Source organism: Bombina bombina, chromosome 2, assembly GCF_027579735.1.
Source record: "Bombina bombina isolate aBomBom1 chromosome 2, aBomBom1.pri, whole genome shotgun sequence".
Classification (NCBI taxonomy): domain Eukaryota; kingdom Metazoa; phylum Chordata; class Amphibia; order Anura; family Bombinatoridae; genus Bombina; species Bombina bombina.
Genome location: NC_069500.1, coordinates 462,593,291 through 462,611,476, shown reverse-complemented (window position 1 = coordinate 462,611,476; position 18,186 = coordinate 462,593,291).

Below are 18,186 nucleotides of genomic sequence, written 5' to 3'. Positions count from 1 at the left end.
CTTTAATGCCCTACAAAAGGCACCTTTAATGGCTATTTGTAGTTTCATTTTAGAATAGGTTGCGTTTTTTTGGGGGGTTGTTTTTTTATTTTGGAGTTTTAGAATAATCATAACTCTCTTTTTATTTTTCGTAATTTGTTTGTTATTTGTTTGTAACGGTAGTTTTTTTGTAGTTTTAGGGTGTGTGTGTAATCTTAGTTTTTTTTAATGTTAGGGGTTTTTGTAATGTTTGGGGTGGTTGTTATGGTAGGATTTTTTTTAGAGTTTTTATTTTTCTAAAAGGTAAGGTTAGATTATTTTTAATTTCTCAGGTAAGTTTTTATATTTTTTAAAGGTAGTTAGTTTTTTTTGTAAAGGTAGGGTTAGTCTATTTTTGGTTAACTTAGAGGTGATAGGTTAGGGGGTTTGAATATTAATAGTGTAGTTGGGACTTTGCGGTTTGGGAGGTTGGCGGTTTAGAGGTTAATAGTGTAAAGAGGTAGTTTGCAACATGATGGGGGGGCAGTTTAGGTTTTTTTTTATTCGGACAAACTCTTTGGTAGAGTAAAAAGTATGAGTGGTAAATACAATTGCATTTGCAATTATAATATGATTTGAGAGTAAAGAACTCTGCAATCGTGTGACGCGTTTATGATCCTCGCGCTAATGATACCGCTCCACTTGTAATCTGGCCCATTGTTTTTAAGGGCACATAGTGTGAGTGCTATTCTTATGGTGGGGGATCTTTTACCACTTTTAAATAAACAGTATTACGCTATTTGCTGCTTTTGTCTCTTCACTGCATGGAGCCTGAAGGGATACCGTACTCCAAGAGCCACTGAGAAAGACAAGCACAAGACAGCAGTCACCATGCAGGGAAACCACTGAGAACACCTCTAATAACTCATACCGGATTGAGGTTCCTTCTAGTAAGTGGATTACCCTTGGGGTTACAAGACCCATATGATATATTGCAGGATTCATCGTGATTTTATTGACTATGTCTATGAACTTTGGATTCCATTGCTACATTTGTGTGCACTGATTATACACACTGAATAAGAGCTAATAACATAATTTATGTAAGAACTTACCTGATAAATTAATTTCTTTCATATTGGCAAGAGTCCATGTGCTAGTGACGTATGGGACATACATTCCTACCTGGAGGGGCAAAGTTTCCCAAACCTCAAAATGTCTATAAATACACCCTCACCACACCCACAATTCAGTTTAACGAATAGCCAAGAAGTGGGGTGATAAGAAAGGAGCGAAAGCATCAAATAAGGAATTGGAATAATTGTGCTTTATACAAAAAAATCATAACCACCACAAAAAGGGTGGGCCTCATGGACTCTTGCCAATATGAAAGAAATGAATTTATCAGGTAAGTTCTTACATAAATTATGTTTTCTTTCATGTAATTGGCAAGAGTCCATGAGCTAGTGATGTATGGGATAGCAGATACCCAAGATGTGGAACTTCCATGCAAGAGTCACTAGAGAGGGAGGGATACAATAAAGACAGCCAATTCTGCTGAATAAATAATCCACAACCCAAATCAAAAATTTTTTAATCTTATAATGAAAAAAAACTGAAATTATAAGCAGAAGAATCAAACTGAAACAGCTGCCTGAAGTACTTTTCTACCAAAAACTGCTTCAGAAGAAGAAAAAACATCAAAATGGTAGAATTTAGTAAAAGTATGCAAAGAAGACCAAGTTGCTGCTTTGCAAATCTGATCAACATAAGCTTCATTCCTAAAAGCCCAGGAAGTAGAAACTGACCTAGTAGAAAGAGCCGTAATCCTTTGAGGTGGGGATTTACCCGACTCCACATAAGCATGATGAATCAAAGACTTTAACCAAGATGCCAAAGAAATGGCAGAAGCATTCTGACCTTTCCTAGAACCAGAAAATATAACAAATAGACTAGAAGTCTTTCTGAAATATTTAGTAGCTTCAACATAATATTTCAAAGCTCTTACTACATCCAAAGAATGTAAAGATCTCTCCAGAGAGGATTAGGACACAATGAAGGGACAACAATTTCTCTACTAATGTTGTTAGAATTCACAACTTTAGGTAAAAAATTAAATGAAGTCCGCAACACTGCCTTATCCTGATGAAAAATCAGAAAAGGAGATTCACAAGAAAGAGCAGATAACTCAGAAACTCTTCTAGCAGAAGAGATGGCCAAAAGGAACAAAAATTTCCAGGAAAGTAATTTAATATCCAGAGAATGCATAGGTTCAAACGGAGGAGCCTGTAAAGCCCTCAGAACAAAATTAAGACTCCAAGGAGGAGAGATTGATTTAATGACAGGCTTGATATGAACCAAAGCCTGTACAAAACAATGAATATCAGGATGATTAGCAATTTTTCTGTGAAAAAGAACAGAAAGAGCAGAGCTTTGTCCTTTCAAGGAACTTGCAGACAAACCCTTATCCAAACCATCCTGAAGAAATTGTAAAATTCTAGGAATTCTAAAAGAATGCCAAGAGAATTTATGAGAAGAACACCAAGAAATGTAAGTCTTCCAAACTCTGTAATAAATCTTTCTAGAGACAGATTTACGAGCCTGTAACATAGTATTAATCACTGAGTCAGAGAAACCTCTATGACTAAGTATTAAGCATTCAATCTCCATACCTTCAAATTTAATGATTTGAGATCCTGATGGAAAAATGGGCCTTGAGATAGAAGGTCTGGCCTTAACGGAAGTGTCCAAGGTTGGCAACTGGCCATCCGAACGAGATCCGCATACCAAAACCTGTGTGGCCATGCTGGAGTCACCAGCAGTACAAACGAATGCTCCATTAGGATTTTGAAAATCACTTTTGGAAGAAGAACTAGAGGCGGAAAGATATAAGCAGATTGATAATTCCAAGGAAGTGACAACGCATCCACCGCTTCCGCCTGAGGATCTCTGGATCTAGACAGATACCTGGGAAGTTTTTTGTTTAGATGAGAGGCCATCAGATCTATTTCTGGAAGTCCCCAGATTTGAACATGAAGAAATACCTCTGGGTGAAGAGACCATTCGCCCGGATGTAGCGTCTGGCGACTGAGATAATCCGCTTCCCAATTGTCTATACCTGGGATGTGAACCGCAGAAATTAGACAGGACTGGATTCCGCCCATACAAGTATCCAAGATACTTCTTTCATAGCCTGAGGACTGTGAGTCCCACCTTGATGATTGACATATGCCACGGTTGTGACATTGTCTGTCTGAAAACAAATAAACGATTCTCTCTTCAGAAGAGGCCAGAACTGAAGAGCTCTGAAAATTGCACGGAGTTCCAAAATGTTGATTGGTAATCTCGTCTCCAGAGATTCCCAAACCCCCTGCGCTGTCAGAGATCCCCATACAGCTCCCCAACCTGAAAGACTCGCATCTGTTGAGATCACAGTCCAGGTTGAACAAACAAAAGAGGCCCCTTGAATTAAACAACGGTGATCCAACCACCAAGTCAGAGAAGATTGAACATTAGGATTTAAGGATATTAATTGTGATATCTTTGTATAATCTCTGCACCATTGGTTCAGCATACAAAGCTGGAGAGGTCTCATGTGAAAATGAGCAAAAGGGATCGCGTCAGATGCAGCAGTCATGTGTGAGGAATCAGTACAACACCCTTATATGCATACATATATATATGAATAACCGCTCAGTCTCACACCCCACTTCGGGTTTTATTACAAGAATAAACCCTGGTTTGCTCATAGACATGAGGGTGACCAACATAGGTCAAAGGTAGTGGAACAGTACTTATTAGTACCTATACACAGGGGACATACCTACACTAACTGAATCTAAACTATAGCTATGGAATACAAAAGGGGAAATAAGTAATTCAAAGGCCCAGAATGGAATTCCTAATATTGAGCAAAATGTAGCATTGAGTAAGCTGGTACATATATGTATAACACAATTTGTTAAATGGAATAGCAAGCAATAAGATTCCTGTAAGTTAGCAGCAGTAGATGGCAGTGGTGAGTAAGTGTGCAGCATAGGTATGAATCAGTAAAAGAGAAACAATCTCCAATTTAAAGTAACTGAATATCAGGCAAAAGTAGCAATACATCAGCAAGTAGTAAAAGTCTTATATATGCCAGTAAAATGTAAGGATGTGTTATTTGAATGAACTCTGTACCGTACATAGATTCTGTCCTCTGGTGCTGCTAGTGCTGACAGGCTGCGTGGCTACAGGAAGTCCTGAGTCTGAGTTTGAGATCACTGTGTCGCTCTGCAGAGTGACGAAACACACTCCAATGTGTACAGATGCAGTACTGTGTGAGAAAAGAACTTGCAGTTGGTGGTGAGAGAAAATCAAAAATAACACGTTACCTAATAGTGCTGGCAGAATGGTGAACCGCTGAGGGGATTAGAGAGCTGAGATCCCAGGAACAATTAATGAGGATTCAGAGTTCAGTCTGTGCTGATCCAAAGTGAGGCTAGAGTGAAGATTCTCAGTAGTATCAAATTACCTAGCAATGATTGATGGACACAGGTAAGCTTAAATAGGATGTGCTGATCACATGATGTAGAAAGTTAAAGTGACAGTATGTCAATTAGGTGGTTCCTGACATCATGAGACCTAGAATTTCCATGCACAAAGCTACCGAAGGGAATGATTGAGACTGAAGGTTTCGACAAGCTTAAACCAATTTCAGACGTCACTTTTCTGTTAAAGACAAAGTCATGGACACTGAATCTATTTGGAAACCCAAAAAGGTTACTCTTGTCTAAGGAATCAATGAACTCTTTGGTAAATTGATCCTCCAACCATGTCTTTGAAGAAACAACACAAGTTGATTCGTATGAGATTCTGCAGAATGTAAAGACTGAGCAAGTACCAAGATATCGCCCAAATAAGGAAATACCGCAATACCCTGTTCTCTGATTGCAGAGAGAAGGGCACGAGAACCTTTGAAAAGATCCTTGGAGCTGTTGCTAGGCCAAATGGAAGAGCAACAAACTGGTAATGCTTGTCTAGAAAAGAGAATCTCAGAAACTGATAGTGATCTGGATTGATTGGAATATGAAGATATGCATCCTATAAGTCTATTGTAGACATATAATGCCCTTGCGGAACAAAAGTTAGAATAGTCCTTATAGTCACCATTTTGAAAGTTGGTATCCTTACATAACGATTCAATATTTTTAGATCCAGAACTGGTCTGAAGGAATTCTCCTTCTTTGGTACAATGAACAAATTTGAGTAAAACCCCAGACCCTGTTCCAGAACTGGCACAATTACCCCAGCCGACTCTAGGTCTGAAACACATTTCAGAAATGTCTGAGCCTTTACTGGGTTTACTGGAATGCGTGAGAGAAAAAATCTTCTCACAGGCGGTCTTAACTTGAAACCTATTCTGTACCCTTGTGAAACAATGTTCTGAATCCAAAGACTCTGAATTGAACTGATCCAAACATCTTTGAAAAATCGTAACCTGCCCCCTACCAGCTGTGCTGGAATGAGGGCCGCACCTTCATGCGGATTTGGGAGCTGGTTTTGACTTTCTAAAAGGCTTGGATTTATTCCAGACTGGAGAAGGTTTCCAAACGGAAACTGTTCTTTTAGGGGAAGGGTCAGGCTTTTGTTCCTTATTCTGATGAAAGGAACGAAAACGATTAGCAGCCCTATATTTACCTTTAGATTTTTTGTCCTGAGGCAAAAAGGCTCCCTTCCCCCCAGTAACAGTTGACATTTTTGAATCCAAATGAGAACCAAATAATTTATTACCTTGGAAAGAAAGAGAAAGCAACGTTGACTTAGAAGTCATATCTGCATTCCAAGACTTAAGCCATAAAGCTCTTCTAGCTAAAATAGCTAAAGACATATACCTGAGATCAATTCTAATGATATAAAAAATGGCATCGCAAACAAAGTTATTAGCATGTTGAAGAAGTTTAACAATGCTATAAGCATTATGGACTGATACTTGTTTGCGCTAAAGCCTCCAACCAGAAGGTGAAAGCTGCAGCAACATCAGCCAAAGAAATAGCAGGTCTAAGAAGATTACCTGAACATAAATAAGCCTTCCTTAGAAAGGATTCAAGCTTCCTATCTAAAGGATCCTTAAAAGAAGTACTATCTGCCATAGGAATAGTAATACGTTTAGCAAGAGTAGAGATAGCCCCATCAACTTTGGGGATTTTTCCCCAAAACTCTAATCTATCAGATGGCAAAGGGTACAATTTAAACGCTTATTAGTTTTAATATCAAGAGGACTAGACTCCTCCATATCTAATGCAATCAACACTTCTTTAAGTAAAGAACGAATAAACTCCATCTTAAACAAATATGAAGATTTATCAGTGTCAATATCTGAGGCAGAATCTTCTGAACCAGATAGATCCTCATCAGAAATAGTTAAGTCAGAATGGTGGCGGTCATTTAAAAATTCATCTGAAATATGAGAAGTTTTAAAAGACCTCTTACGTTTACTAGAAGGAGGAATAACAGACAGAGCCTTTCCGAATAGAATTAGAAACAAATTCTCTTACATTAACAGGAACATCCTGAACATTAGATGTTGAAGGAACAACAACAGGTAATGGATTATTACTAATGGAAATATTATCAGTGTTTGATAGTTTATCATGACAACTAACACAAACTACAGCCAGAGGAACAGTTACCAAAAGTTTACAACAAATGCACTTAGCTTTGGTAGAACCGACATCAGGCAGCGTCTTTCCAGAAGTAGATTCTGATCCAGGGTCAGGTAGTGACATCTTGCAATATGTAATAGAAAAAACAACATATAAAGAAAAAGTATCAAATTCCTTAAATGACAGTTTCAGGAATGGGAAAAAATGCAAAACAAAACAAGCCTCTAGAAACCAGAAGCAACTAAAAAGTGAGACTGAAATAATGTGAAAAAACTGGCGCCAAGTATGATGCCCACAAGTATAATGCCCACATTTATGGTGCCAAGAATGACGCCCATATTTTTTGCGCCAAAAAACGTCCGCAACACACATACGGCAAAAATGACGCAACCAATTGAAAACTTCCGGCGTCAAATATAATGCCGGAAATGACAAAATTTTTGTGCAAAAAAAGTCTTGTGCCAAAAATGACTCAATAAATTGAAGCATTTTATGCACCCGCGAGCCTAACAGCCCGCAATTCAGAAAAAAAGTCAATTGAAAATTTTTAAGGTAAGAAAAATATAATTCATATGCATTTTCCCAAAATATGAAACTGACAGTCTGAAAGAAGGAATACTGATTATCCTGAATCATGGCAAATATAAGTTTAACACATATATTTAGAACTGTACATATAAAGTACCCAACCACAGCTTAGAGTGTCATGAAATAGAAATAAGACTTACTTACCCCAAGACACTCATCTACATAAAGTAGATATAAAATATACATATCATCTTGATAAAGCCCAAGGGAGGGCGAAACGCGTCGCTTGCACCTGTGACACTGTGACTTTGAAAGAAGGACAATTTATTGCAGTCTTTACTGTAACTTTAACCCGGGTTAATTTCATTTCCACATACTCAAGGGTGAGGAAGAACCTGTACCCCACCTCTCTACTGGAACATCAGTACACCTTCAGCTGGCAAGTCTGTTTAACCAACAAGCTGACATACGGACACAGCGATCAGCTGTTTGCCTTTACGCTGTCAAACTTTGGATTGAGAAGAATGTAGACAGCTATCTGCACTGCAGTTATACATTTGAACTTTCCGCTATCAAGTTTCTACATCCTATTTGTTTTTATATCTGTCACATGCGGTTATATAATCTTGTTGTGCCATACAGTTTTTTATTTACTTAGAGGGATAGCACTCTTTGATATAACGTTTCTATATATCATTGTATGATACATTGTTTTGTATAGTAATTTTAGGATCCAGTCCGCATTGAACCTAGCGAGTGTATTAAACCTTTATTTCATTTTTTTATATTATTCCTGGATTTACAGGGAGACGTCACTAGTAAAGTTTTTTATATTGTGCATATCTGTGTTTATTAAATTTGTCTACTATTTTTATCTGGTGTGTATACTTTTAGCCTAAGGGCGCACTTACTCTATCTTGAAGCCTAGTGCTTTGCTTGTGTTTATACATAAAGTAGATAGCCAAACCAGTACTGAAACGGGAATCAGTAGAGGTAATGGTATATAAGAATATATCGTCGATCTGAAAAGGGAGGTAGGAGAAGAAATCTCTACGACCGATAACAGAGAACCTATTAAATAGATCCCGTAGGGGAAGACCATGGTAATCAAATAGGCAATACTCTCTCACATCCCTCTGACATTCACTGCACTCTGAGAGGAAAACCGGGCTTCAGCCTGCTGCAAAGCGCATGATTTGTGGGTGTGGTGAGGGGTGTATTTATAGGCATTTTGAGGTTTGGGAAACTTTGCCCCTCCTGGTAGGATTGTATATCCCATACGTCACTAGCTCATGAAAGAAAACTATTTCTACAACATATATTGTTTGGCATAGGTCACTTTGAGCCGTATGTACTTCAGTTTGTTTAGCAGCATTTTTGCTACAGTATATTGTAATCCATGTGTGTGTCTGCAGTTCAATACAACTCTAATAGTACTGATTGCAACCCACATTTCCCACTAATATATATGACATAATACTTTTGCACAGGATACTTTCTCCACATATTTATATATAGCTCAACTGTGGCAACATTCACTTACTAGCAAAAGTGTGTAGGGGAAGAAGTGAAATGCTACTGTAAAGACAGATCGACCAGCAATACCAATTAAGTAGCTTCTCTGGATTTAGGTGGTACAGTTTTGGCACTGTGTACATAAAAACCTAAATCACGTAGCTTAAGAGATTTTGAGGGCTTTTTAGAGATATTTGCTTTCAGATATCCCAGTCAGGTTGCAAAGTAGGAGAATGTGTGTAATAAGCAATATTGTGGGAAATAAGAAATGCTTTGTACCTATAAAACAGTTCATTTTTAGCAAATAACTCCCTTAAAGGGATAATGTACTTAGGCAAGCAGCTGAGAAGTTTTTGTATTCAAAGTAACTGTAGGGGCACTTTTTCTTCTACCCCCTCTGCCACTACCTATTTATTACTTAGATTTACTATAGCAAATGCTGCACTATTGACAAGATCCATATAAGTGTGAGCTTTTGCAGGCATAATCAGCTATTTCAAATGATCGTCCCCTATAATATTAAGCTAAAGACCACCTATGGTTAGCTGTCCAGGTTACAACCCATGTACAATTAGAAAATGGCAAACTGGACACTTAATAGGTTTGTTTCATGTCCCTGCTACCCTAGATTGAACCTGTCCTGGTTTACACAACTTTGTATCATGGGAGAGGGAGATAAATGCTGGCTATACAGTATACCAAATGAACAGAAAATGTATACATTTTTAAAAATTGTATAAAAATATATAAAAAAATGACTGTTCAATAGGGTTTTTCCCAATAGCTAAACATACGCAAAGAGGGGTGTGGTGTGGGCCGGTAATGCACTAGAAAATGATACATGCATCAGAAGATTTATAGATAGATATATAGATAGATAGATGATAGATAGATAAATAGATGATAGATAGATAGATAGATAGACAGACAGACAGACAGACAGACAGACAGACAGACAGATAGATAGATAGATAGATAGATAGATAGATAGATAGATAGATAGATAGATAGATAGATAGATAGATAGATAGATAGATGATAGATATAGAGATCAATATATATATAGATAGAAAGAAAGATAGATAGATAGATAGATAATAGCTATAGAGATAGATGATAGATAGATAGATAGATAGATAGATAGATAGATAGATAGATAGATAGATAGATAGATAGATAGATAGATAGATGATAGATGTAGAAGATACATAGATAGGTAGATAGATAGATACATAGATAGATAGATGATAGACAGACAGTAAGAGCGAGAGAGAAAGAGATAGATAGATACAGATAGATAGATAAAGATAAGATGAGATAGACTAATATATGATAGATATATGATATATGATAAATAGATAGAAAGATAGATAGATAGATAGATAGATAGATAGATAGATAGATAGATAGATAGATAGATAGATAGATAGATAGTTAGATAGATAGACAGACAGATAGATAGATAGATAGATAGATAGATAGATAGATAGATAGATAGATAGATAGATAGATAGATAGTTAGATAGATAGATTAAGATGAGATAGATAGATAGATAGATAGATAGATAGAAAGATATATGATAGATAGATAAATAGATAGATAGACAGTAAGAGAGATAGATAGATAGATAGATAGATAGATAGATAGATAGATGATAGATAGATATAGAAGATACATACATGGATAGATGATAGATAGATAGATAGATAAATGTGTAGATAGATAGAGATATATAGATAGATATATAGATAGATAGATAAAGATACGATGAGATAGATAGATTTATGATAGATAGATAGATAGATAGATAGATAGATAGATAGATAGATAGATAAAGATAAGATGAGATAGATAGATAGATGATAGACAGACAGTAAGAGAGATAGATAGATAGATAGATAGATAGATAGATAGATGATAGATATAGAAGATACACAGATAGATAGATAAAGATAAGATGATATAGATAGATTTATGATAGATAGATAGATAGATAGATAGATAGATAGATAGATAGATAGACTTATTTTTAAGGATTATATGTATGTGACATTGGGCAACACCCAGACTGTGACATCTTTAAACTGATTAGGTCATTGGATTTTAAATAGAGATAATGATTTATTTTTGCTAAAAGCCTTAACACAGAGTTTGTGAATATTTATCAATTCAGGGAGATTTTTTTTGTATATTCCCTGTTTGTAAAAATCTAACAGCATTGACAAGCCTGCATAAGCTATGGATAGCCTTTGTATCCCTTGTAAGCCGATGTAAGCTTTCTATCAACTCTAAATGCAGCTTTTTTTTTCATCTTTTTTAGAGCAGGCCATATTGATATTAAACTAGGGTGTGTGCTATAACTGAATAGCTGCACTGAGATTTGCCTTAACATTGAGGAACGTTGAACCTTGCCGGAAATCCAGTTTTAACATTAATGTAATTATTTATTTTATTTTGTTAATATGTTTTTTTTTAAGAGGGACAACTTAAAATATATGTCATTCTTTTGTTTTATATATGTTTAGCAATGCAGAATATAAAACTGGAAAAAAAATGAAACACTGGTATTAAAATGTTTTTATGGGCTTTCAAGGATAACATTTGGGCATCTTTGATATTTTTTTATATATGCATTTTTTAAATTTCTTCTCATTTGAAATTATGGATAAGTGCTATTGCATTTTCTTTTATTCTACGGATTTGTTGACTATGCAATTCAAATTTTATATTTATGTTCTTTGTTTGTGAAAAACAGAACTTGCAAGTAGCCACCTATCTAAATGATGCCATCTACAGATTGTTTACTGCAGAATCTTCTTTACCATGGACTTGTAATATTAAAGGGCCACTAAACCCAAAATCTTTCTTTCATGATTCAGATAGAGAATAGAAATTTAAACATTACAATTTAGTTCTATTATTTATTTTGCTTCATTTTTTAGATATCCTTAGTTGAAGAAAAAGCAATACACATGGTGAGCCAATCACACGAGGCTTCTATGTGCAGCAACCAATCAGCAGCTACTGCAAAGAATATCAAGAGAATAAAACAAATTAGATAATAGAAGTAAATTAGATAGATGTTTAAAATTGCATTCTCTTTCTAAATCATGAAAGACAAAATGTGGGTCTCATGTCCCTTTAATTTGAGTGCTAATCCTAGAACAGTCAAGCAATATGCCAATGCATTCTAGCGTGATTGTGACCAACCATTGTGCCCCTTTTAAGTGGCAGAAGGACATGGTTAGCAACAAGGAACCTGTCCACCATCTTCACAGTTTGTGGAAAGCAAATGCTGTTTGTCTGCTGCCCAGAGTTATCATTGCTGAAGGGTTTACTTGTGCAGCAATGCCTTCTGCTCTTGTATGAGCTGTCAATCACCCCAAACAAACAAGTTTTTCACCTCCACCTCAGAAGTAGCAGAGAGATATAACCATTGCTTTTTAACTAACAGTAAGCATGAGAGAGCCTGCCCTGCAAGGGCTCAAAACAGCCTCTGCTGTTTAGTACATCAAATCCATTATCTGCTTTGCCCTTCCCAGTCAAACACAATGAAATATCCAATAACATTTTTAAACAAATTGAAAACATGTTTTTTTTTTTTAACACAAATACTTCAAATACCTATGTTCTTCACTTAGATGGAAATGTTCTTTTTTGCTCATGAGCTAACATTTTGCTTTCAACTTGTAATAAGAGGGCAAGAATCGGAGTGCTATTGATTTAACTTGAGGAGAGTTAGAGTTCAGTAGCACTAATATTGTTGCCCTTCATTTGTAATATAGGCCTAAATCAGAACCAAGGTTAAAGTCCATTCAGAGATCTGACCAGAAGGTAAACAAAGTGCAAGAAGGCAGAAGCAAGATCTAGGTCTGTAAAATAAGAAAATAGCATTGAAATAAGGAGTTACAGCAAACACTCTACATAGAAAAGATCATGATTTACTTAAATGTGAGAATGAAAGAGTGTGTGCATGTACTTACCAGAACAATATGCATAACAACATTACAGCAGAGCTTTCCATGTAGTATTATAGGTACACAAAGGGTTCCAGCAAATGCTTTAGAAAAAGCATTTTATAGCAGACTTCCCAATCCATATTCCACACTAATTATATACATATTGCCAGTTCTTCATTTCTTTGCTGATGTTGATTCCTGTGGATGACCTTGGGTCTTTCTTCAATTATTTTCTGTCACTTGCTGTACTAGCTATCAGTTTTCATCTATTGCTGTTAGCTGTCCTTACTATCCATCTCTGGGACTACCAGTTTATTCACATGAGACCAGGTGACAATTGTTACATTATCTTGGCAGGAATTTTTCAAGCCCTTAAAAATTGAAGTTGCTAACAAATATGACTAAATAGCAAAATATCAAGTCTGCTGGGTGATACTGGTGGTGGGCATTAAGGTCTATAATTGTTTCTTAGCACTAACTATTTTTTTCCAAATACAGTCATAGATATTGATAGTTTTTGTAACAGTATTATTTTAAATGTTTAATTTTTATGATGATTAAGTATATTTTTCAATAGGGTATTTACACAATATTTGTATATGTTATTGGATTGATTGATTGATGGTGTATGTTTATCGTCCTTCCTTGTATTTATTTGCTCGAAGAGTTAAAATCTTTTTTTATATTGATTAATTAATCATGAGGTAGCTTTAAATAGTGTGGAACTTAGCTGGTCCGACATCCCAGTATACAAGTGCCAGTACAAGTGCCAGTGGGCATGAAACGCTATGGCGATATGGCTTTGTTCCCATTCAAGCATGGATTTCTGATGTTATTGATATCAACCTCATGTTTTTATGTCAATAATAAAAATTACATTTTACCCATTTTTTTTTTTAATTTCTTAGTTCTTTTTTTAATTTTAAATAATTTTTTTATTGAGGAAAAGAATAAGACAGTACAAAATATTGAATTACATACACCCTCAGCCTGTAAGGGCAAATAACAATAATATACAGCACTGTACATAAATCAAGCAATACCACAGTACTATACAACATAAAAGGAAAAATGCTACTTATGTTGCTTGTTCAAACCAAAAATTAACCTCAGATTTTCAAAGTGACATATAGGGCTATGTTTGAACCCTTGTATCTGTAATTTCCTAGATATATGTAAGATTGACATACATACAACAAATATGGCCCAACTATGTAAGACCCAGAGCAACAATAAAAACAAAAAACAAAAAAAAAAAAACAGTATAAACCTAAATCATTACATTTTGGCCTGCAATATAGGGCCACTTTTGGACCTTTGGACTGGACAATGAATAGGAAAACATAAATATAAACTTCTTATACTCAGCATTACAAATGATATAAATATATAATAAAACTATTAACTTACGCCTAGATTTAGAGTTCTGCGTTAGCCGTCAAAACCAGCGTTAAGGGCTCCTAACGCTGCTTTTTACCGCCCGCTGGTATTTAGAGTCAGTCAGGAAAGGGTCTAACGCTCACTTTCCAGCCGCGACTTTTCCATACCGCAGATCCCCTTACGCCAATTGCGTATCCTATCTTTTCAATGGGATCTTCCTAACGCCAGTATTTAGAGTCTTGGCTGAAGTGAGTGGTAGACCCTCTACCGACAAGACTCCAGCCGCAGAAAAAAGTCAGGAGTTAAGAGCTTTATGGGCTAACGCCGGTTTATAAAGCTCTTAACTACTGTGCTCTAAAGTACACTAACACCCATAAACTAGCTATGTACCCCTAAACCGAAGTCCCCCAACATCGCCGCCACTCTAATAAAATTTTTTAACCCCAATCTGACGACCGCACACCGCCGCAACCTACCTTATCCCTATAAAACCCTAATCTGCTGCCCCTAACACCGCTGACACCTACATAATATTTATTAACCCCTAATCTGCCCCCCCCCAACGTCGCTGCTACCTTACCTATACTTATTAACCCCTAATCTGTGGACCGGACCTCGCCGCCACTATAATAAACGTATTAACCCCTAAACCGCCTCACTCCCGCCTCGCAAACCCTATAATAAATAGTATTAACCCCTAATCTGCCCTCCCTAACATTGCCGCCACCTAACTTCAAGTATTAACCCTTAATCTGCCGACCGGACCTCGCCGCTACTCTAATAAATGTATTAACACCTAAAGCTAAGTCTAACCCTAACCCTAACACCCCCCTAAGTTAAATATAATTTAAATCTAACAAAATAAATTATTTCTTATTAAATAAATTAATCCTATTTAAAGCTAAATACTTACCTGTAAAATAAACCCTAATATAGCTACAATATAACGAATAATTATATTGTAGCTATTTTAGCATTTATATTTATTTTACAGGCAACTTTGTATTTATTTTAACTAGGTACTGTTCCGATCAGCCAATAGAATGCAAGCTCAATCTGATTGTCTGATCCAATCAGCCAATCGGATTGAACTTGAATCTGATTGGCTGATTCAATCAGCCAATCAGATTTTTCCTACCTTAATTCCGATTGGCTGATAGAATCCTATCAGCCAATCGGAATTTGAGGGACGCCATCTTGGATGACGTCATTTAAAGGAACCTTCATTCGTCGTTAGTCCGTCGTGAGGAAGGATGGCTCCGCGTCGACTGCTTCAAGGTGGACCCGCTCCACTCCGGATGGAAGAAGATAGAAGATGCCGCCTGGATGAAGACTTTGGACCCTCTGGAGGACCTCTTCTTGCCGGATAGGATGAAGACTTCGGACCCTCTGGAGGACCTCTTCTTGCCGGATAGGATGAAGACTTCTGACCCTCTTCTGGACGGATCGGTGATACCCGGCTGGGTGAATACAAGGTAGGGAGATCTTCAGGGGCTTAGTGTTAGGTTTTTTTAGGGGGGTTTGGGTGGGTTATATTAGGGGTATTTGGGTATTGGGTTGTAATGTTTGGGGGGTTATTGTATGCTTTTTTTACAGGCAAAAGAGATGATTTCTTTCAGGCATGCCCCGCAAAAAGCCCTTTTAAGGGCTGGTAAGGTAATAGAGCTGTTATCTTTTTATTTTAGAATAGGGTAGGGCATTTTTTTATTTTGGGGGGCTTTGTTATTTTTTAGGGGGCTTAGAGTAGGTGTAAATAGTTTAAAATTCTTGTAATCTTTTTTATTTTTTGTAATTTAGTGTTTGCTTTTTTGTAATTTAGTGTTTGCTTTTTTGTAATTTAGTGTGTTTTTTTTTGTAATTTAGTTTAGTTGATTTAATTGTAGGTAATTGTAGGTAGTTTAGTTATTTAATTTATTGAAAGTGTAGCGTTAGGTTTAATTGTAACTTAGGTTAGGATTTATTTTACAGGTAATTTTGTAATTATTTTAACTAGGTAGCTATTAAATAGTAAATAACTATTTAATAGCTATTGTACCTAGTTAAAATAAATACAAAGTTGCCTGTAAAATAAATATAAATGCTAAAATAGCTACAATATAATTATTCATTATATTGTAGTTATATTAGGGTTTATTTTACAGGTAAGTATTTAGCTTTAAATAGGATTCATTTATTTAATAAGAAATAATTTATTTCGTTAGATTTAAATTATGTTTAATTTAGGGGGGTGTTAGTGTTAGGGTTAGACTTAGCTTTAGGGGTTAATACATTTATTAGAGTAGCGGTGAGGTCCAGTCGGCAGATTAGGGGTTAATACTTGAAGTTAGGTGGCAACGATGTTAGGGAGGGCAGATTAGGGGTTAATAAAATTTATTATAGGGTTTGCGAGGCGGGAGTGAGGCGGTTTAGGGGTTAATACATTTATTATAGTGGCAGATTAGGGGTTAATAAGTGTAGGTAAGGTAGCAGCGACGTTGGGGGGGCAGATTAGGGGTTAATAAATATAATGTAGGTGTCGGCGACGTTGGGGGCAGCAGATTAGGGGTTAATAGGGATAATGTAGGTTGCGGCGGTGTCCGGAGCGGCAGATTAGGGGTTAATAATAAAATGCAGGGGTCAGCGATAGTGGGGGCGGCAGATTAGGGGTTAATAAGTTTAAGGTTAGGGGTGTTTAGACTTAGGGTACATGTTAGGGTGTTAGGTGCAGACTTAGAAACTGTTTCCCCATAGGAAACAATGGGGCTGCGTTAGGAGCTGAAAGCTGCTTTTTTGCAGGTGTTACGTTTTTTTTTCAGCTCAAACTGCCCCATTGTTTCCTAAGGTGGGAATCGTGCACAAGCTTGTGTCTACCGTAAGCAACGCTGGTATTGAGAGTTGAAGTAGCGGTAAATTATGCTCTACGCTCCCTTTATGGAGCCTAATGCAGCCCTTCAGAGAACTCTAAATACCAGCATTATTTAAAAGGTGCGGGGGGAAAAAACACGCGTAGCTAACGCACCCCTTCTAACGCAAAACTCTAAATCTAGGTGAATGATACTTAGGATGGTATAAACTTCTCATGAAGTTATATCTATAACCATAAGGCAACAGTAGGTATCATATTTATACAGGGTATTTTGCTGCAGAAAATGTAGTTGGCGCAATAAATAATCTGACAAATTCTCCTAACTAGTATTTCAGGGAAAACATTCAATGGTAGAAAATATAGGACTAATAAAGCGATGTAGATATTATCATCTGTACCAACCCACTGACAGCATGTGTACATAAAACAATATTTCTCTTTATCCCACTCATTTCCCAGCAGTAGTAGACCTCAATCGATAGATTATCCCCAAGCATGTTAGTACATTTCTGTATCAAACACTATGAACAAATATAGAAGATCAATGACATATAGTAGGGTAAAATGAGCCATGTCCTATCCGGACCCCAATCTTGTATAGTATGAAAACACTAAAATAGGGTGCAGTATATACACAAGTCTCTCAAATTTTCAGACAGAATATCATCATAATGATAAACTCTATAAACAGTGCAAAACACTAACAGTGTCTACGTGGACAACAACAAAATAGTCTCAAGTCTCAAAGAGACAGAGGAGAGGTCTCTAAAACAGGCTCCAACTGTCTCTTGTGTCAAACAGTTCACCTCAAGCCTGAGCGACTCAAAGCCTCTAAAAATAAAAAGTACTTATCCAATCCCGGCTCTCTCCAATGCTAAGGCAGCGTCCCATCGCTGGAGTACACATGGCCCAGAGGAAAGTTTAGCTGGAGCAAGTGGGGGAACCGACTGTAAACAGCAAACTCCATCTGTAAGTGTATGCCCCACCTGGAATACACAGCGCGACCTCTCGGATATCCACTCACCTCCAATTATCTGCTTAGGTAGTAATACAATTGGTGCTTGAGTAAATAGCAAGGAAGACAGGTCATCTTGATACTCCACTGTATGTTGGGTACATGCGTTTCCTTTGTGCGAGATAACAAGTTATCTCTTTCCCAAGCGTTCAGGGTAAACAGTTAGGCACTGTGATGCTGCTGCAGTATAGGAAATTGAAGATTGGGGTGCGACAGTTTCAGCCTCCGGTAGCACTTCCGTAGCTTGACGATCGTGAAGCTGCTGGCTAAACTGCTCAGAGGTATTCTCATAGCCAAGTAAAGTAAATGACAATCGCAAATCTCTGACAAACTGTTGAGTG